This window comes from Phodopus roborovskii, unplaced genomic scaffold (genome assembly GCF_943737965.1).
Source record: "Phodopus roborovskii unplaced genomic scaffold, PHOROB, whole genome shotgun sequence".
Taxonomy (NCBI): Eukaryota; Metazoa; Chordata; class Mammalia; order Rodentia; family Cricetidae; genus Phodopus; species Phodopus roborovskii.
This window is the reverse complement of record NW_026126636.1, coordinates 12,011,330-12,033,941: the sequence shown is the minus strand read 5'-3', so window position 1 is coordinate 12,033,941 and position 22,612 is coordinate 12,011,330. Positions and strand designations below refer to the sequence as shown.

General features: G+C 40.3%; 1 pseudogene; it reads right to left on the bottom strand.

The window, feature by feature from the left end:
• Nucleotides 1-592: 592 nt before the first annotated feature.
• Nucleotides 593-1,211, bottom strand: LOC127238875 (60S ribosomal protein L17-like; annotated as a pseudogene).
• Nucleotides 1,212-22,612: the final 21,401 nt, after the last annotated feature.

The window sequence follows — 22,612 nt, the reverse complement described above, 5'->3', positions numbered from 1 at the left end:
AGTCAAGCCCTAGCTACTTGGGTGGCCAATATCAGATTCCTTACAGTCCCTGTAATGTCAGTTTATAAAACTTGAGATTCATCTTCCGTGTGTATATACTGTACTTTAGTTGAAAGAGGTTATCAGAGGCCCCAGAGCTTGAGTTCAGAGGTGATCTAGGTCCTCTGTAGGAACAGTATGCAAATGAAGTCTTTACTGCTGACCCTGCTCTCTAGGCTCAAAAAAGTGGGCACACCTGTTTGGGCTGCCCTCAGAGGCCAGGAAAGGTCACTGAAAACAGCTGTTCCCAAGTCACTGATGACAGAAAACAGTTCAATATGGTTCCGCTCCCAAATAATTAAGATGTTAAACAAGTCTGAAAGGAGCACTAACACATTAACTTAAAGACAGACTCACTTACACCCAGGGTCTTAATCCAAGTCTTACACAACAGTTCCCCAGTAAATGCTAATTCAGTAAAACTATGGCTGTTGTTTGCAGTGTTTCACAGCTTCATCACTTTAATAAACCTCTACAGTATGTTAAGCATCCCCTCCCAACAGGGTTGATTAGCAGGCAATCTGAAACTGCTTATACAGAAGACCAGAAGACCTTTACTTTCATCTGCATTTATTTTACACTGAGTTTATTTCCGTGCCATAAGCTTTTGTTTCTTCAGTTTCTTCTGGGATATCTTCTTCTTCTGTGCAACCTCCTCTTCTGGCTTTGGAACAATCTGCTCCTTTTCCGTGAGGATCATCTCGATGTGGCAGGGGGAGCTCATGTAAGGGTTAATCCGGCCGTGTGCTCTGTAGGTTCGTCGGTGCATCTTAGGTGCTTTGTTCACCTGGATGTGTTCAATGACCGAGAATCGACGTCTAGACCCTTAAGCTCAGCGTTACTCTCTGCATTTTTAAGCATGTGCAGCAAAAATTCAGCACTCTTTTTTGGCCACCGACTCTGTGTCCAGCCCCACTGTTTGGCCTGGGCACACCTGCCTACTCCACCATTGTACCGCCGGAATGGCACACATTGCTTCTTCAAAGTGACATCTTTCAGGTATTTGGTGGCTTTTCGGATATGCATGCCCTTGATGGCCTGGGCAGTTTCACGGGTGTTCTTAAAGTGAACCCGAAGATTCGATCCTCTTGACTTGCATGATTTCGTGGGGTTTTCTGGGTCGAGGGAGTAGCGAACCATCTTCACAGGTCACCTCAGGCCGCCTACAGGAAGAGAGGCACATGATGCTTCTTAAAGGAGGTTACTTTGTTTCCCTGCACCCATGTAGAGTCTTCTCATGGCACCAGAGGTAAGGCTGTAAGAGAAGGGTTTGCTGATGAACTTGATTTTAACAGCTCAGCAGTTATGTGTTTGTGAAATGTCACTGCCATGAGAATGAGCCTTCATCATTTCAGGGATTGGGGAGTAACCACTGAGTCCGTGAAGTGATCACTCAACTTGAATTTTCTTCTGAGGGAGAAAACTTAATTTTTTTGTTCCAGTGAGGGGAGCTCAAATTAACCCTCTGGTACCATAATAAATGGATAAAATACACACACCTTTAGTGCCTTTACATCACCATTACTCTCTGTTGTCCTTCTTTGTCTTTTACACCTTATATACCCCATCAAAATCTTTCTGGCAATACAAGCAAGATATTTTCACAGCCACTTCTTTTACTAGAAGGCCGCATTTTGCAGTTATAAAGAAAGTATAAATTACTTTTTTTCTTATATCAAAAGATAATCTTAGAAGCAAAATTGAAAGAATCACAAATCTAAACTTTTACATATGAAAAACACTCGCTTCTCTCTATTTTAATTCCTTATGATGCATACCCATGCATCATGAAAAAAATGTTATATCAGGATGCTGATGGCAGAAATACACACAGGGAATTAATCAACATATTTGATCATCAGCCCATCCTAACAAGAAAGGCACAGCAACTAACAAGCCTGGGACATGTTATTCTTCTTCACGTCAGTGAGTGTCTCACCAAGCTGTGTGCCTTTCTGATCATTGGACTATTTCCCCAGGTTTTTCTACTCAAAACTATGAACAATAATGTTTTAACCTAAACTTAAGTCGTATTTATAATTTAATTTTAGCTATAATGCACACTGAAAGCCATGAACACACCTGTCAATATTGAGATTAAAATCCTTAGCTAACTTAGCTTCTGGGTCACATTTGTTTTCTTAATCATTGACCTAAGCCATAGTCTGTATGTTTCTGCAACAAAAAAGAACTGTGTGATATTTCCTTGTTCTTATTTTCTTCTGCATCCCCTGCTGTATCACAGGGAGAGACAAAAACTATATCTTGCTTTTACCTCTATTTTTTTTCCATTAAGCTTTGCTTCCTAGTGATCCAGTCTTCTGAAACTTTATTGCCACCTGTGTCATGGTCACCAGCAAAATGTCACATTGAATATTGTAAATACTGGTTTGATTTTTCATAGTAAAACTAGCTGCCATTTGCAGAAAAGTGAAGCCTATCAGGCAGACCTCACATCCATTGTTTGTACTCAACACTTCCTTTCTCCCTTCACACAGTGCCATATGGGTCATGGTTTGAGCACATCCGTGGCTGGCTGTCCATGAGAGGAAGTGAAAACGTCCTCCTGCTGAGCTATGAAGACATGAGAAAGGTAACTGCCATTCTTACAGCAACCACCCCGCCTCTCACCAACTCATCCCATGCAGAACCCCACTCCATATCCCCACTCCATCTACTTTGTAAGAGTTAGGTTCATGAAAAGTTCCTAAAAGTGAGACTATGCCCTATGTCCTTTTTGGACCTGCATTTGGCATTTCCTATCCAACATACTTCTCCATCACCCTCATCTTCTATACCCTATTCCATCCTGAGCTAGGATGGGATTGATCACACTTGAACTACAGATATTTTTGAAAACAGATATCTGTTTATGCAACATATTCCACACATCTGATAATCTAGTGGTGTGTGACAAATGGGTAAAGCAGGGTGATTTCACTCTTGTACCCAAACGTATGCCATCACCATTTGCCGAAGCACAAAGGCATGACATCCATCTCTGAATCCTGGGAGAGTAAAAGTGTGGGAGTCACATGAAGAGTACTCTGTGAGATTCAAATCTGACCAGGTGAGTACAGGGTGCAGCCAATCAGGGAGAATGGTGTCCTCTACTGTTCACTACAAATGGTTTTTTGCATTGTGGGCTCAAATACCATGGAGATTTCAAAAGTTGTATTAAATAATATAAAAAATGTTTCAATATTACATAAGTCATATGTCTATATAGATTGATAGGCTTACCCTTATTGGATCATGGCAAGTCTCATTGAATTGAAATGCCCCACAGAAGGTTAGAAAGATAGTTAAGTACTGTGGGTGTGACTCAAATATATATTACTTTAAAAATTAAAGTATCTTGTGATGGTGTTATATGACTGTAAACCTAGCACAGGCAGATAGAGATGGATTCAAGGGTTTAGGTCATACTTGGTTATATGGTGGACTTGGGTCAACCTTGGATATAAGAGACATTATTTTAAAAGACCATCAAGAAAAATTATTTTTAAGTTCATTTATGTATGTATTTTCATTTAGTTCAAAATTCTTCCACTAATGATGGAAATATAATGACACAAAACATATAAGAACTAAAATATTCTTATTTGATCAGCAACTCAAAAGTTTAATAAGTTTAGAAGTTTTGGGTAAAAGGTAACCATCATTTACATATCACAGATCAAGGCATCGATTTTACTTTTAACTATGCAAGAAAAAAAAATATGGCATGGGAAATAAGAAACTAAGGGAAATGATGAAAAAATGTGTGCAATTTGGTCCCTATAGCCCAACCAAGGTAAGTGAAATAGCGCAAGGACACTCTTCACCTGGCAGTCAGAGAGAAGCAGCCGGGGCATTGGTGATGCACGCCTTTAATCCTTTAATGGAGTGGAAAATAAGATTCTAAAGCACAATATTGGTAATGGATGTTTATTCTGGGAGAAATCACTTACACCAGAAACAGATGACCGCCACAGGTTCCCATTACAATGATGCCTTTGGATGCTCTGTCTCTGACCAGGAAGCAAGAGAGCAAGCAGGGTCTGGGACCCCAGACCTAGCCCCCACAGGTCACACCTGCACCTGTCCCCATGCCCCAATGGAAGTGGTCAATGCAACAGGTGCAGATGCAGTGGATATCTCACTACAAAAAATGCATTAAGCACACAATATGTCAGAGAAAACACTAGCTCATCCTTAGGACTGTATTTTTAAAAAAATAGTTGAGGAGGATAAGAAACAGTTTTACAGCTATTTTTTACCTTATAGATGTAGACTGGGTGATGGTGAAGGTTACTGATAATTGTGCATTCTTTGTTTTTGTTTGTATCTTTTCTTATTGTGTTTTTATTATTTAAAACAATTTTTAAATTTCAACTTATTATGCACCTATTATTTCCCTCCCATGATTCCTTCCACATATTATCCTCCCCTTACCCACCCAACCTCAAAAAACAAACAACAACGATAAAGCAACCCTGCCCAAAATAATAAAACATTGAAACAGAAAGAGTTAAAACACTCAGCTGTTACCAAATAAAAGGACACATGCACACAACACTGTGGAGTCTATTCTATGTGGGTCACCTAACCCGGACCACGAAAACTGCCCTGGGATGGTTGATATATCCAATGTCACTGCATTGGAGAAAACTGGTTTTTCCTCTCCCAGCAGGTATAAGTGATAGTTCAGTTGTTAACCTTTACCCTCGTGGCTATATTTTCATTCATTCATTTTAAAAGTTATAGCAAAATTAGATACAATATGATGAAACAACATTATCACCTAAAATTTGAACAAGACAACCCAACAGAAATAAAACAGCTCAAGAAAAGGCACAAGCAGAAAACCACATGTTCACACATCCAAGAAGCCCGTAAGAACACTGAGCTGGAAGCCCTGTTTATAAGCAGAGAAGTGGTACAGGCTGCTGTGACCCTGTGCATACTGTTGCAGTCTGTGGGTTTACAGTAGCTTTTCTCATGTTGGTGTGGAGAACTTGATTTGTTGGAGTCCTTCCCCTCCCTCACTCTTATACTTTTTCTTCTTCTAAAGAGTTCTCTGTGCTCTGAAGGGAGGCATTTGGTGGAGACACACCATTTAGGACTGATTGTTGAAAAGTTTCTCACTGTGCGTACTGTCTGGCTGTGGTCTCTATATCTGCCCCCAACTGCTTTAGGACAAAGCTTCTCTGATGACAGCTGAGTAAGCACTAATCTGAGCTCAGCAGAATATCATTAGGAGTCATGTTGTCACTCATTTTTAGGGCAGTATTATTTGGTTTTAATCTAGGTTCCCAGTATGTCTAGTCCCTGATCACCAAGTATCAAGTATGTGTTCCATCTTGAGGAGTGGGCATCAAGTAAAATCAGTTATTGGTTGGTTATTCTTGGGTGTTCTTTTCCTAGCACGTCTTGTGTGTACTACACCATTGTAGAGCTAGGGTTTTGTGGTTGGCATCATGTTTGCATTTCCCTTTTGATAGTGTGCAGACTACCTTCCTATAACAAAGAGGCTGAAAAGTAGGGTGAACGATGTATTCAGTCACAAGCCCAGCATCTCCATTTGAATGAGTTATGCAGGGGTTGTATTCGACAATGGTGCCTTCTGTCAGTTTTGTAGAACAACGTGTAATCTTAGCAACAGCCTGTGTTGTTCAGATCTTCCCATGGGATACATTTGGCCAACAACTCCATTAGATGTACCCTAGAAATCTAGTTTGGTGACAAGAGATGGCTATTTGTTATATTATTATTAATATTATTAAGTTATATTATTTAGAGTGCCTTCAAATATGTGCACGTGTGTATACACACATATATAGGAAGTTTGTACTGTAGTAGGTTGTATGTGTATTCCCTCAAATATGCCTTAGTTTTAACTTTCTCTTTCTCTCAGTCTCATTTCCCCCTGCTCATTTGATCTTCCCATTCCAGCTCTTGTCAATTATTCAATAATTTTTCCTCTGAATTAAGTTTTTAATTATTATTTGCTGAGGGGACTTTCCTTCCCGATCCAGTCTATTTTGTGTTCTGTATGCTCCTTTTACTTTCATAGGCATCTCCATCTTTAGGTTAGGACATTTTTCTTAGAATTTGCTTAAACTATTTTTCTGTGCCATAGACCTGTGTTTTACTTCTTTCTCTATTCCTATTATTAGATTCAGGGTTTTCATTGTGTCCCAGTAATCCTGAATTTTATTTGACAAATGTATGTATTTCTTCTGTGTCTTAAATACCTGAGATTCTCTTGTCGATCACTTATATTAAGTTCATAAAGCTCATATCTGTGGGTCCTTTTCTAGTTCCTAAATTTTTTCTTTGTAGATTTCCTTCAGGTTGCATTTTCTTGATTAATTCTATTTCCACTTTCAGGTCTTAAATTGGTTTATTAATGACTTTCCATTGTGATTTTATAGATTTCTTTATGAGTTTTGTCCATTTCCTATTTAAGGACCTCTAACATCTCAAAACTTGCTGGGTTAAGGTTTTTTTCTTGTTTGGCACCATGCTAGAATTCTCAGGGTCTGTTCTAGTAAGGTTTCTGGGCTCTGGTGAAGACATCCTGTCCTGGAAGTCATTGATTGTGGTTTCTTTGGGGGGGGGGGTGACATGTAGGCATCTGTGATTGGGAAATTTTTAATTCCAGCTGCTGACATCTGGTCCTATCTTTGTTGGGTTGTGGCTTCCTTACATATTTTGTGTTGCCTGTCTGTACTTAGGGGAGTATTGTGGCTGTGTGTTGCCTGGTAAGAAATTCTTCAGATGTCTTGATAAGTGATGTCACTGGTGTTTCAGGTAAAATGTTTTTCTGTATATAAAAGATGACATTTATTAATGGGGATGGGCTAGGGCGGAGCATAATGAGGTCAACAAGTGGGAAGAGTACAGAGTTTCCCACAGGTTCTTCATAGTAACCTGTGAATGGGACCATGATTGAGGATCGGTCAGAGCAGGAGGTTTGATATGACGCTGCTTCTGAGATTTAGGGCTGCATTTGGAAAAATGGAGGAAGAGCTGAAGATCTGCATTTAGCTTATCTGCTTCCATGCCCAAGCTTTACCTATGGGTTCCCAAGGCATGCTTTTCATTTCATGGTGCCGTTTCTTTCTTCATGTCCCTTTTTTCATCATCCATCCATAGCCCTATCTCTGCATCTGTGCTCTCAGAAGTTTCTGTTTCTACCCACATTTTTGTTTCTTCTTTATTTAGGAAACAAGAAGAACCGTAGAGAAGGTCTGTGACTTCCTAGGAAAGAAATTGGAGCCAGATGAGCTGGATATGGTCCTCAAGTACAGCTCCTTCCAAGCCATGAAAGAAAATAAAATGTCCAATTTAAGTCTCGTGCCAGAAAATTTAATTACTAATGATATTGTCCTCATGAGAAAAGGTAAAAAAAAAATCTAGCTTCAAAATATGTCAGAATGTTTGGAGGGCTTGTTATTCCAAGGAGAGTCTAAGGAAGAGTTGGGAATGTTTCATAATTCATTGCACTTCAAATCATAGTTTCTCAAAACCTTATAGGGTAAATTTTTCATGGTCATCATGTGGGCTTTAAAAACTGTGAAAAAATTGATTTGTTCTGGGAGAGAACTTAAGCAATGTAGAGGGTCATGTCCAATGCTTTCAATGGTAAACAAAATGTTAGATATATTGCAAGTAGACTTTGAAAGGCTCCCTGTATCTTAGACCTCAACTGTAAAGAAAATGTTGAATTCATGGGATCAAAGATATATTTGGGATGATAACCACAGTAAACATTTCATTAACACCTGGAAAATTTGATGAACATGTGAAAGATTGCTAACCCACACTATAAAGACTAAGCAAAATTTTCACGAGTGTTAGAATCTGATGGTATTTGCCAACCTAAATTAGGATTCTGTCAGGCTCAGGGCTGTTCTCTCTTTTTTTTAATTGTCTCTCCTAAGTTTAATTCCTAAAATGGGAATATCCATCTTATCTATGTCAGTGCTTCCTCTCTATGCTGGGAGCAGATTGTAGTTGTGGTTTCATAGGTGTAATATTGAGGAAGTATCTTTCCAGAATGAAGCATACCTGAACTCTCACCTGCACCTTATTAGCAAATAAGTGTTGGTATAGAGCTCAGGGTTAAAGAAGAATGAGTCAAATGTCATGTCTTTTTGGAAGAGGAAAGAAGTTGGGCATAGAGACAGGATGTGGAGAGGTATGGTTTTAATATTTTTCTCCCAATAGTTTACATGTTTCAGGCTTACCCTTCAATCCTTCTCCATCATAGAGTGTAAATATCATGTCCTAGGATTTAAAGACATGAAGTGTATAAATTGAAATAAGTAAGTTCAAGTTGTCAGCAGGTTGCGTTTAATACAATACTCCTGATGTCCTCACAAGTGGAAGTCTGGACTCAGATTTGAGCACACATACATATCACCTCAAGAATATGGTCATCTATACAGGAAGGACTGAGGTCTCTGGAAGAATCCACTGCAGCTGACATATACCCTCTTGTGTTCCAGACTCTGTGGAGACAGAGTTACCTGCACTAGAACTGATAGTCTTACTATGAAGAGCAACTGCCCATTATTAGATTTCCCATAATGAATCAGAAATTGACAGAAGTAAAAAATTATGTGTTCATAAAAGGATTTAATGAAATGCCAAAAGGAATTAAGTTACCTATTTAATAGGAAATTATATGAAAAGTAACAAGCAAAATTTTATCAGAGACATACAGAAGCAGATGTGACAGAATTTGGACACAGTTCCAAGAGGACAACTGTCATTTTTTACAGCTAGATTATTCCAGGTTAAGACCACAATGGAATATTAGTTTAATCTTTTTCAAAACATGCTATTTTTCATATACCATATATGCTAGTAGGAAAGATATATATATATATATGCATATATATATATTCTGTCAAAAAACTTGATCTGACTCCATAAGTCATATATAATTTAATTATCATAGTGATTATATGTGACACCCATTTCTTTTTTTTTATTTTTTTATTTTATTTAATTTTATATAACAAAGTCCAATTAAATGAAAACAAACATTTATACACAATATTTGGGAATTTGGGCGTCGTTCTTTCCAAGCTACTTCCTGCTGGTAAGGGGCGCTGTCTTGGGGGATTCGAAGAAGATTCAGATGTCCTGGCTGTAGTCTGTAGGGCTGTTTTGTCCAGCTGTTTTGAATGTAGGATCAGCTTGTACTCTGTTTCAGGCAGTCTGGCGTGATCAAACCTCATTAGTCTGGAAGGAATCCACATCTTTTCATTTTCTGTGGAAATAAAAATAGAAATCCTTTTCCCCAGTAACTTGTCCTTCAACTTAAATTTTGGAGTCAAAGCATTTTTTTTTAATTTAATTTATTGTTTTACATGTCGATCCCAGTTCCCTCTCCCTCCCTCCCTCCCTCCCTCCCCCCAACCCTCCCTTCCTCCTTTCCTCCCTTTTGCCCTCTCTGCCCTCTCACATGCACTCTAAACACCCTCCCCTCCCATCCCCCACCCCAATTCCATGTGTAGGGGAATGCCATCCAGTTGGGGTCATGTAGGTCTGACAGGTCCTGTGAAGTAGGGACTAGGGCTTCTCTCCTGTCTCTAGATTAAGGCAGTTATCCCTCCATGGGGGATATGTTCGCAAAGTCCTTTTGTACACCAGGGATACATCCTGGCTCCACTGTCTGAGGTCCCTTAGACTGCTCAGGCCTTCTGGCTGAGACCCATATTCAGGGGGGCCTGAGTCAGTCCCATGCTGGCTTCCCAGCTATCAGTCTGGGGGCCCATTAGCTCCTCCTTGTTCAGGTAAGCTGTATCTATGTACTTCTGCCGCGTGGTCTTGTCCTCTCCATCTGCATCTGGGTTCTAGTTCGACTCAGTGTTTATGTATGGGGTGACACCCATTTCTTTAGATATTTTCATTGTACTAAAACTCATAAGTCATGAGTGTCACTGGAAACCAGGTCATTGAAGGAAGAGGTCAACTTCATTATGCACCCCTCCCTGATTCGTGACTTCAGGATAGAGGATGCTGATATGGACATGCTGTGAAACACTTTTGAAAAATAAAATGCATGAGGAAACTTTTTGTCTTTTCAAAGCATACACATGATTGGTTCCTTCTTTTTAGTCTTGAAGGTATGAGAAGGTCAAAGTTTAATTCATTCCTTACCATTACATTCCTAATTCCCTAAATCATAATTTATGAAAAAGCTGTGTTACATGTTATCCTGGACTTAACTAGGCATTCTCTAGCTCTATTTTTATTGTCCCTCTACTCAGGGGACAAGGGAAATACCTTGTCTTGCCTCTGAAGAGTTACTTTTATCTGGGAGACTTAGTCATCTGGCTAGTTAGGTTTAATATGGTTTTAAGGTTCAAGCAACAATTTTCCACAAACAATTTTGGTCATTATGATTCCATATTTAGATACTGCAGAATATGCAGACCATAGAGATGGTCATCCCAATGCAGCCACTATTTGGTTAACAGAGCATTTATGATAATATCACAATCAAGACATGTTATAGGAATTTTCTTCTGACAAACTTCAAATATATGGAACCTCATTAGCTCACAGTGGTGTTTCCATGAGAGAGTGTTTGAGCCATTAAACATTTACACTGGTTTCCTGAGAAGACATTAATCTGAGACACAGAGGGAAGAAGACCTAGGTAGAAGTCCACTATCTTAAGACCAAAAAAATAAAACCCAGAGAAGGTCTGCACAACAAACTCTTGTGTGAACTACTGCCTCCAGAACTATGAGGAAGTTCCTTCCTAACAAAAGTTAAATCACCATGAATTATGGTTATCCTGTCTGCTGACACACCAGAATTTGAGGAGATTTTAGATAGAGGGAATAAAGAGAAATACATGCTTGTATGCTAACAGGATTTTGACATAGTTGGACTTAGAAGTTCGTGTGTGTACCTGTAAAGACATGTTTCTCTCATATGGATTGGTGGGCAGCCATATTGAATTTTCTGAGATTCTTGTGACTTGGCTTCCAATCTGTCTTGTCAGGAGCCAGGAATGCTGGGAGAAACAATACAAAAAATGTATTCTGTAATGAAGATAATAATGAAGTTGAGAGTAGCAATGTATATTATAGTTACCCATCTTAACAAATGGCAATCTTATAGCCATATCAAAATTTTATTTGAATATACTGTATCAATAGTTACCATTTAATTATGAATGCTTTATTTTTATTTTATAATACCACTGGGGATTTGAAGTTAACTGACATGATAAAAAAGAAATGTAATGTGTTCAGGAAGAGCATGACCCTATTGTCAGTCTTTTTGGCTTCAAATCCACATTTATCACTATCATTTGGGGTAACATCTCAAGGACTAATTTTCCTCATCAGCACAGTGGGGAAAAGGCCAGTACCTCCTTCACTCATTCACAAATGCTTTCAACAATTCTGTATTGAGTATGTGCTATGTTTCTGGTATGATTTGGTAATGAAGCCTTTGCTGTTATTAGAAATATTTTACTTTTCAAATATATTAGACACATATTTCAGACTTTTATACAAAAATTAAATGTGTAATAGTTTCATACCTATGAAATAAAATAAGCAGGGAGATAGGAAAAGAGGATCATAGTGTCATTAATAAGGGAAGAAAAGTACAGGAAGTGGCTATAAGGATAACATCAGCAGGCTAGGATGAAGAAACACAATGAAATGTGAGCAATTACACAATTTGACATCTCAGTTGTCAAAACTGAAGACATACTAGAATGTAGTGATCAGAACCAATGTATGTAAAAGGTATGTTAAAAGTATCGTGTAGGAGTTCATGTATCACCAAACACCATATTGACTGAAACAGATATCAGCTGGGACTGAACTGTTTTAGCTGGGAGTAGCCTGGTCTCCTCATCTGATGGAATGATCAAGATGATTAGCCTATATCTCACAACAGTGTGTATCTCCAACTTCAGGGGATCTGATACCTAAATCCACCAGAGGCACCTGTATTCATGTGCACCTATGCACATATCATTAAAATTAATAATAGACATTTTAAAAGTTCCTTGCATGCTTTGTAGAACTTCTATATGTAGAACCTAAAATGTAAAAAGAACAATTAAAATCTGCTTGGATAATTGCTATAAGAAACACTGTTGGGTTGGATAGTGTGATAGAAGCAGGTGTAAGGGGATGCAGGAATAATCTGGACATATATTAAAGTAGAGCCAGTTTTGATGCTGTTAGATTGTATGATTGATACACTGGGACAGAAGAAGGAAAGACTATGTCCTCACAGGTAAATGTTTGCATATTATTTCTAGGCATAAGGCATTTTCTCCAGGACGTCACCACAGTCCCACTTTTACCCGTGTGGCCCTTGTCAAGCAGACGCTAAGAACATGGGGAGGAAGGCGTGAGAGCAGGGCTAAGATCACCATTAACCCGTCTCTGTGTCTGCTTCACCTTCTCTAGGCGTAACTGGGGACTGGAAGAATCACTTTACAGTAGCGCAAGCTGAAGCCTTCGATAAAGTATTCCAGGAGAAAATGGCCGGGTTTCCTCCAGAGCTTTTCCCATGGCAATAACTGCTTAAGACTTCATGTATGGACAGCTACGTATAATTTTCTGTATATGTGAATGATTGCATGAGGTCATAGAATAAATCCTGTTACTGAATTGTGGAGTTTTGCTTTTTTTTTTTTAAGACATTAGTAGTAGCATCAGAAGTAATGGTAGTAGCACTAGAGTAATGATTGTTCTAATGTGTGTTTACGAGTGCATGTGTGCATGCATGCATGTCTGTGTACATTTCTTTATGGGCCAGAGGAGTTCATTGGTCCCCACAGAGTTGCAGTTACATGTTCTGTAATGCTCCTGTCTTGTGTTCAAGGAACTGAACTCAGATTCTCTATAAGGGTAGTACAGTGCTTTAGACCTCTCAATCAACTCTCCACCCTGAAACTTAGACACTCAAGTCATCAAATATTTGATTTTTTTATTACAGGTTTGGTATGCATTATCAGCTAACACCAATAGGCTTCATGGAATTTCAGCTTAAAAACAGTCCTTATAATATTTTAAACATAAAAAATACAGTATGGGAAACGAAGTTATTTTTATTCTGTGACATTTGGGCAAAAGAATAAATGAATTGTATTTAATTTATTGACCTTGAAACCTTATTAAAATAGCCTATCGTGTCAGACATTTATAATCTAACATGTTTTCTTAGTACTGTACACTAGTATTTCAATTTTTTGTAAATTTCATAGGGTATATGCAATAATGACCTTCATATTGAAACTCTGATACTTACAATTTTGCGTCTCTACTACCCAGTCTTGTCCTGTGGTAGCTCATGCCTTTAATAAAAGGATTTGTCACAGAGACCCACCTGCCTTTGGAATTAAAGGCATGGGCCACCAAGCTCTGTCTGAATACTTCCTATAATGTTTCAAAACTATGTTAATTTTCAGGAAAGTCCCTGAAATGAGACATCATGGGGCACAGTAAGTTGTCAGTGCTTGAAGAACACATTTGTTTTAAGTTTTATTCAATGAGATTCCCATATGAAGAAGAAAAATCAGTGCAAAAAATGAAAAATAACAAAAATCCAGACCTACCACTTTAATATTAGCTTGTCAGAGGCTCTTCAAAACAACTGAGAATCACAGGACTGTGTGAGCTATAAATAGATCATTTGCCTTAGCAAACAACAAAATTCAAATGGATGAGGTATAGTCCAGTGGGCAGACTGGAACATCCTCAGCATCAGATTCCTTGTGTGGTGGGCCATGCTGCTAATGGTTAATCCCAACTCCTCCAGGGCATCATTGGAAACAAAGATAGTCAAGTCCAGTTAAGGATACATGAGGCACCAGCTTTAAAAAAAAGTCCTGGGGCAATTGTGGGACACACCTTTAATCCCAGCACTTGTTAGGTAGAGACATGCAAATCTCAGAGTTTTCATTCTGCTTGGTCTACTGAATGAGTAGCAGGATAGCCAGGACTACGAAGAAAACTCTTTCTGGAAAAAAAAGAGAGAGAATGATGAAAAGCATCATTAGATGCAAGATTGATCATTATCTTCTATAACAGTATTGCTCTCCTGTCTCCCTGTCTTATATCAAGAGCAGATGAAGAACCATTGTTTTCCCAGATGCCAAAGAATCAGGATAAAATGACGACCTAGTACACGAGGTTTTCAGACAGGAAGCCAATTAAATATCCAGTTAGGACAGAATGAAGCAGCTGAGGAGCTTGATAAAGGCACACACAAGTTTTATGGGCCTCAGATCTCAGCATGTGTGTGGCAGGTAGATCAGATGTCCATAGTAATCAAAAGTCATCCGATGAGTCTGTGATCTGCCTGAGCTACAGAGTCCCCATGTCAAGGTCTACCTCTGAGATATTACAAAATGTTGGAGGAAAATTTGGGGAGATACAAAAATAATTGGAAGATCTGTGTTCTGGGAGATGACTTAGCTAGTAAAGAATTTGTCACCAAATATGTGAACCTAACCTTTGTATTCAGGCCACTCTAATGGCAGGGTAATGACAGCATACACATGTTGTCCTATTAGCTCCATATGTGGAGCCTAGGAGTGTGTCCAGAACACATATACAAAATAAGAATATGTAAACACACACAGAGAGAATTTTTCATGTAGTCATGGCCATCCTGGAATTTCTGTAGTGCAAGCTGGCCTCACACTCACAGAGACACACCTTCCTCTGCCTCTGCCTCTGCCTCCCAATCCTGGGACCAAAGGTATGTGCCACCTCAACATGAATGCTTGTTTTTTAAATGCATTGATTCTAATAAAATATTTTAAATAAATATATTTTACCCTCAGTTTATATTTAACTTAGCTTTGGGATTTTTGCCAGAATTTCTCACAAAGCTGGAAAAGAGTTCTGTCACTGCCTCACCAAGCACTGCTTGGTTAATTTTCCAATAATTCAATACTGTTGTTAATTTTTTTAATTTTTTGATACAGGGTTTCTCTGTGTAGCTTTGGAGGCTGTCCTGTAACTCGCTCTGTAAACCAGGTCAGCCTTGAACTCACAGAGATCCTCCTGTCTCTGCCTTCCAACTGCTGGCACTAAAGGCATGTGCCACCACCATCCAGGTGTAGTTAATTTTAATCCTCTGTGAATGTCAATATAATTTCCTGGGAGTTTGTCCCATTAAACTAAGTTCTGCCCTAACACAGCTTCCCAGCACAAGTCAGAGGCCGCGTGCACCTTCCATATCACTGCAGGGGGCCATGGCTAAACACCTGGCAAATAACCTGAGTGATCCCAGGTGTGGAATGAAAGAAGTTCATTCCCTCTCAAAAATACATCACTTGCTGTGTGCTGATACACATTCATTGAACGGCCAATCTGTAAGTAGAAAAGCCACCATAATGAGTCCATTGTCTTGATGACTGTGTAAAGGGAATTTGCAGGGAATTGGCTGGAAATGGGACCTGGGCTAATCCGGTAATCTGGGAGAACAGAGAGAAGTTCTAGATTGCCCATGAAGTGGAGCCTGGTGGTGATGGTACCATAGCTGAAAGAGTCACAGCCAGACCGTTCTAAAGTTTAGCAAGCCCTTCTCCATCAATAAGGGGTGACCAATCTGGGTTTGGTGGACAATCCTTTCATCCCACCACAAAGGAGTCAGAGGCAAGCAGATCCCTGTGAGGCTGAGGGCAACCTGGTCTACATAGTGAGGCACAGGACAGCCAGGGCTGTGAGGAGAAAGCCTGTGTTCAAGAAAAAGCCTGGAATTGTGACACACACCTTTAATCCCCCCCCCACTCTCAACACAGAGGATTACACATCCTTGACTTTGAGGACCACTGATCTACAGAGTGAGTCTAGAAGAGCCAGGGCAACACAGAGAAACCCTGTTTCAATAAAGGAAAAAGGAGAGGTGACAGCAATCTGATGGAATAGTACGACCTTTGGCAGCCTGAGTTGAGGCCTTTTTACTGAGATGGTCACCAAGTAATGGAGGCCACATTTCAACTGGGTTCGTGCCCCAAGATTGGAGGAATAAGAATGTCTGGCAAAGGATGTGTTAGTGTTTTAGATCCCCACAAATTAAATCTGCTCAGAGAGGAAAGACATCGTCAAATATAACAAGCCTCCATAGGGTGCCGCCATAGACTGGGTGGGGCCATTGAGTGGATGGGTCTGTTGGATTAGTGAGGAAAAGGTGGAGGAACTGGGAGGGGCCTGGATGGAAAATACATTTAAGACCAGGTCCTGGCTCTGGAGTTTCAAACAACAGCACTGATCTGGTGAAGACAGGACAGCCTGCTGCTGACAGCCAAGGTAAGTCAACCAGTAAACGGTTGGGCTTGGATACTGTACCATTTTGTATTCCCAAGAGCAATGAGTAAGTGATCCTTTCCCCCACATCTTCACCAGCATGAGCTGTTTTGAGGTTGAGGTTTTGGTTTTTTGTTTTGTTTTGTTTTTTAGTTGTTTGTTTGGCATTTTGGGGCAAGTTAAAAATCCCAAAGTAATTGTAATTTGTGTTGATCTGATAGATCTAGATGTTGAAGGATTTTTTGTTTGTTTGTTTATTTGAGGACAGGTCACTATATACAGCCCTGGGTGCCCCCCCCTCTATGTGTAGATCAGGTTGCCCAAGACCTCACAGATATCCTCCTGCCTCTGCCTCCTGAGTGCTGTTATTGAACTAATGTACCACCCCACCCAGCCAGTTTAACTTTGTATTTTATTTTATTCTTTGTTTTATGAGGTAGGGTTTCTCAGTGTAGTCCTGAATTTTCTGCAACTCTCATTGTTTAATAGGCAGCCCTCCAACTCAGAGATCCTCCTGCCTCTGCCTTCCTAGTGCTGGGATTAAAGGCGTGTGTGTTACCTGGTCCTGTTATGATTGCATGTTCTTAATTCCATTTGAAAAAAAAATCATTGTATATTAAAATACTACCCATCTGTCAGATCTTGCTGTGTGACAAAATTGTTGCTTGTAATCCTGTCTACTTGCTCAAGATAGTAACCCAATGAAAGAACAAAGTAAATTATCAACCTAAGTCCAATTTGCTGAACCATGAGATTTGTATAATTTATTCACAGACTGTTAAAAACCAGGCATAGCCATGCAGTGGTAGTGCATGCCTTTAATACCAGCACACAGGAGGCAGAGGCAAGCAGACATCTGTGAGTTTGAGGCCAGCCTGGTCTACAGAGCAAGTTCCAGGGCAGCCTCCAAAACTACAGAGAAACCCTATCTCAAAAAACCAAAACATAAAAGAATACATAGCAGGCAAAATAACCATAGTGTAATATAGGTCCCATCATCAGGTCAGATGTAGTTGGGTTAAATTCATTCTGTTTGTATTTATCAGTGTTTATATTTGTTTGATATTTTCCTTTTGAGACAGGGTTATCTGTAGGTCAAGCAGGCTTCAGTAGTATTCTGTAGTCAAGGCTGGCCTTAAGAAAAAAAAACCTGCAGAAGCTTCTAAGTTTTAAGAGGACCCATTTATTAATTGTTGCTCTCAGTGTCTGTGCCCATGAAGTTATGTTCAGGAAGCAGTCTCCTATACCAATTTGTTCAGGGGTACCTCCTACTTTCTCTTCTAAGAGGTTCAGTGTGGCTGGATTTGATCCATTTGGACTTGAGTTTTGTGCATGGCGACAGACATGGGTTTATCTGCAGTCTTCTACACACCCTCATCCAATTGTGCCAGCACCATTTGTTGAAGATGCTGTCCTCGCTCCATTGTATTCTTTTAGCTGTTTTGATGAAAATCAGGGGTTGATAGGTGAGTGGGTTACTATCAGGATTTTCAATTCGATTCCATTGGTCTACCTGTCTATTTTTGTGCCAATACCAGGCTGTTTTTAGAACTATACCTCTGTAGTAGAGGTTAAAGTCAGGAATGGTGATGCCTCCTGAAGTTCTTTTATTGTATAGGGCTGTTTTGGCTTTTGTTTTTCCATATAAAGTTGATTATTATCCTTTCAAGGTCAGTGAAGAATTGTGGTGGGATTTTAATGGGGATGGCATTAAATCTGTACAATGCTTTTGGCAAGATTGCCATTTTTACTGTTTATCCTACCTATCCAACAGCATGGGAGATCTTTCCTATTTCTGGTATCTTCTTTAGTTTCTGTCTTTAGAGCCACAAAGTTCTTATTATGTAGGTCTTTCACTTGTTTGGTAAGCATTACCCCGAGAAACTTTATGTCGCTTGTAGCTATTGTAAAGGGTGATGTTTCTCTGATTTCTTTCTCTGCCTCTTTGTCATCTGAAAAAAGCAGGGCTACTGATTTTATTTTTTTTTTAGTTTATCTTGTATCCTGCTAGTTTGCTGAAGGTGTTTATCAGCTGTAGGAGTTCCCTGGTAGTGTTTTTTGGTTCTCTTATGTAAACTATCATATCATCTGCAAATAGACTTCTTCCTTTCCAATTTGGAACCCCTTGATCTCCTCTTGTTGTCTTATTGCTTTAGCTAGAACTTCAAGAACAATATTGAAGAGATATGGAGAGAGAGGGCAACCATGTCTTGTTTCTGATTTTAGAGGAATCGCCTTAAGCTTCTCTCCATTCAGTTTGATGTTGGCAGTTGGTTTGCTGTATATTGCTCTTATTATGTTTAGGTATGTTCCTGTTATCCCTGATCACTCCAAGACCTTTATCATGAAAGGGTGTTGAATTTTGTCCAAGGTTTTTCAGCATCTAGGGAGATGATCATGTGGTTTTTCTTTTTCAGTTTGTTTATATGGTGGATCACGTTGATAGATTTTCATATGTTAAACCATCCCTGCATTCCAGGTATGAAGCCTACTTGGTCATGGTGGATGAGTTCTCTGATGTATTCTTGAATTCGGTTTGCCAGTATTTTATTGAGTATTTTTGCATCGATGTTCATCAGGGATATTGGTCTGTAGTTTTCTTTCTTAGTTGTGTCTTTGTGAGGCTTTCGTACCAAGGTTATCATGGCCTCGTAAAAAGAGTTTGGCAATGAACCTTCTGTTTCTATTGTGTGGAACAATTTGAGGAATATTGGTATTAGTTCTTCCTTGAATGTCTGGTAGAATTGTGCGCTGAAGCCATCTGGCCTTGGGGTTTTTGGTTGGAAGGCTTTCAATGACTGCTTCTATTTCATTGCAGGTTATAGGTCTATTTAAGTTGTTTGTCTGTTCTTGATTTAATTTTGGTTAGTGATAGTTATCCAGAAATTTGTCCATTTCCTTTGAATTTTCAATTTTTGTGGAATACAGGTTTCCATGGAGAAGTCAGGTGTAATTTTGATAGGTCTGCCTTTATATGTTACCTGTCCTTTTTCCTTCACTGCTCTTAATATTCTTTCTTTATTCTGTATGCTGGGTATTTCGATTATTATATGTTGAGGGTTTATTTCTTTGGTCCAGCCTATTTGGTGTTCAGTATGCTTCTTGTACTTTCATGGGCAAGTCCTTCTTCAGAATAGGAAAGTTTTCCCCAATGATTTTGTTGAATATGTTTTCAGCATCTTTGAGCTGGGCTTCCTCACCTTCCTCTATGCCTATTATTCTTAGGTTTGGCCTTTTCACGGTGTCCCACATTTCCTGGATGTTTTGTGTTAAGGATTTGTTAGATTTATGATTTTCTTTGGTCAATGAATCTATTTCCTCTAGTTTATCTTCCATGCCTGAGAGTTTTCTCTGTTGGTTATGCTTGTGTCTGTAGTTCCCAATCTTTTGCCAAATTTTTCTATTTCCAGCATTCCTTCGGTTTGTGTTGCCTTTATTTTCTCAATTTCAGTTTTCAAGTCTTGAACCGTTTCCTTCACCTGCTTAATTGTTTTTCGTAGCTTTCTATACTTTCTTTACTTTCCTTAAGAAATTTGTTCATTTCTTCCACTTTTTTGTTTTTCTTCCATTTCTTCAAGGGATTTTCTCACATTTTCTTTGTGGGCCTGTATCATTTTTATGATGGTAATTTTTAAGTCGTTCCCTTCTGCTTCATCTTCTTTGTTGTTGTGTTCCGGTTGGTGTAGATTCCCTAGATTCTGGTGGTGTCATGCTTGTCTTTCTGTTGTTAGGTGTTTTCTTGTATTGCCTTCTTCCCATAGCTTCTTCCAGTAGGTGTTGGTGGGGTCTCTCCCTCTCTCTATGGTACTTCCCAGGTGGGCTTATGTGAGTCAGAGGTTCGATATCTGTAGCTCTGGTTGGTTCAAGCTCTCTAGGAGATCTCTCCACAGGCAGGGGTCCAGGAATTGGGTCAGCGATCAGGCTACAGTAGAAGACTGGTCATGGGGGTCAAAGATCCCAAATGCCAGTACTCTGGATGTTCCTTGTGCCTATAGGCAGATCTAGCTTGGGCCTGGTACTCTCCAGCTGAGGCTTCTTTAGCCCTGCTATGGGGGTCAAGGATCCTGCTGGCAGGAACTCAGAGTGGTCCTGCAAAGATAGGCAGATCTCTGGGAGGGGCCCGGGACTCCAGTAGAGGACTGGCAGTGGGGGTCAGAGACCAAGCAGGTGGAAATTACGGGTGGTCCTGCATGGATAGGCAGGTCTCCTGTGCCGCTCGGAAAAGCTCCCTGAAGTTGTATGGACTGTTGGCTCCACCCTCTGTCCCAGTGCTCAACCAGAGCAGTGGGACAGTGGACAGGGTAGGGCACAGGGTAGGGGGAGGGCAGGCTCTTGGTGGGGGTAGTTGGGGGTGTGTCAGAGCTCTAAGAGCGCTCTCAATGGGGACAGGACACAGGAGCAGGAGATCCGGGGCCAAACCAGGGAGTTCCTGGGGGAGGGTATAGGGGAGCGTCTGCCCGAATTGGGCCCAGACTCACCTCTAGCCAAGGGCTGGCAGCAGAGCATTTTAACCCATTTCTTTTTTTTTTTTTTTTTTTTAGGTTCTTTTATTTTATTTTATATAACCAAGTCCATTTAAATGAAAACAAACATTTATAGACAATATTTGGGAATTTGGGCGTCGTTCTTTCCAAACTACTTCCTGCTGGTAAGGGGTGCTATCATGGGGGATTCAAAGAAGATTCAGAAATCCTGGCTGTAGTCTGCAAGGCTGCTTTGTCCAGCTTTTTTGAATGTAGAATCACCTGGTACTCTGTTTCAGGCAGTCTGGCTTGATCACATTAGTCTAGAAGGAATCTACAGCTTTTCATTTTCTGTGGAAACAAAAATAGAAATCCTTTTCCCAAGTAACTTGTCCTTGAACTTAAATTTTGGAGTCGAAGCATTTTTTTTTAATTTAATTTATTATTTTACATGTCGATCCCAGTTCCTTCTCCCTCCCTCCCTTTTACCCTCTCTGCCCTCTCACATGCACCCTCGCCACCCTCCTATCCCCCCACCCCAATTCCATATGTAGGGGAATGCCATCCAGTTGGGGTCATGTAGATCTGACAGGTCATGTGAAGTAGGGACTAGGGCTTCTCTCCTGTGGCTGGGTTAAGGCAGTTATCCCTCCAGGGGGGATGTGTTCGCAAAGTCCTTTTGTGCACCAGGGATACATCCTGGCTCCACTGTCTGAGGTCCCTTAGACTGCTCAGTCCTTCTGGCTGAGACCCATATTCAGGGGGGCCTGAATCAGTCCCATGCTGGCTTCCCAGCTATCAGTCTGGTGGTCTGTTAGCTCCTCCTTGTTCAGGTAAGCTGTCTCTATGTGTTTCTGCTTCTGCCGCCTGGTCTTGTCCTCTCCATCTACATCTGGGTTCTACTTCGACTCAGTGTTTATGTATGGGTGTTTGCTCCTGTTTCCAACAGGCATTAGTTGAGGGCTCCATGGAGAAGTTAGTTGTTGATCTCACTCTCCGGGAAGGGCATTTATGGTAGCCTTTCCACGGAAGCTCAAATCCCTCCAGTATTGGCCCATTAGAAGCATAATGATGATGGATCTAAGGTTGGAAATGAATGTCCATTGGCCATTTTGTGTAGAATTCTGGTGCAATGCTGATGGATAATGGTGCCCCTACCTGCCCAGACATCTGCATCCCTTCTAAATTCCCAGCATCCAGTAAGAGCTCCCATATTTTCTTTGTTTCATGTCCAGATCATCCAGTCTTCCTCATTCTTCGGTCTAGAATGTTTACAGATCTGTGATAGGTGCTAGGTATAGACCATAATCCAGGCTTTTCATCCAGCATCTTCACATTTGGTACTTAAATATGGCATTTGGCAACTCCTGATCTCCCCTCTTTGTCTTTCCAGATCTGGTTCAAAAGCAGAGGAGCTAGGAACAATCAGAACGAGACTGGAGAACTTCCTGGGAACTTTGGCTGTAGATCTCACAACTGGCTGAAGGTAGTGTCCCTCTTGTCTCCTGTGGCAGTGAAGATACCTTGTGTGAGAGTCCTGAGCTACAAAAGCATCAATATTCTGTAAGCAAATTGAGTCTTCAAAGGACTAAAAGTCTCCTACTTCCTCCAGCAACACCACAGCATGAAAGTCTCCAATTGCACTCAGACCTTGAAAGGAGTCAGTGTGCCAAAGGGACCCTAGGACCATCACCAGAACGAAGTCTTCCAGTGAATACTGGTCACCCTACACCGGGAACTGGATCAGAGCCCCATAATCATCAAATGGCCCTAAGCTCAATTAGTTATGGTTGTGAGGGTTCTCTAGGCTCT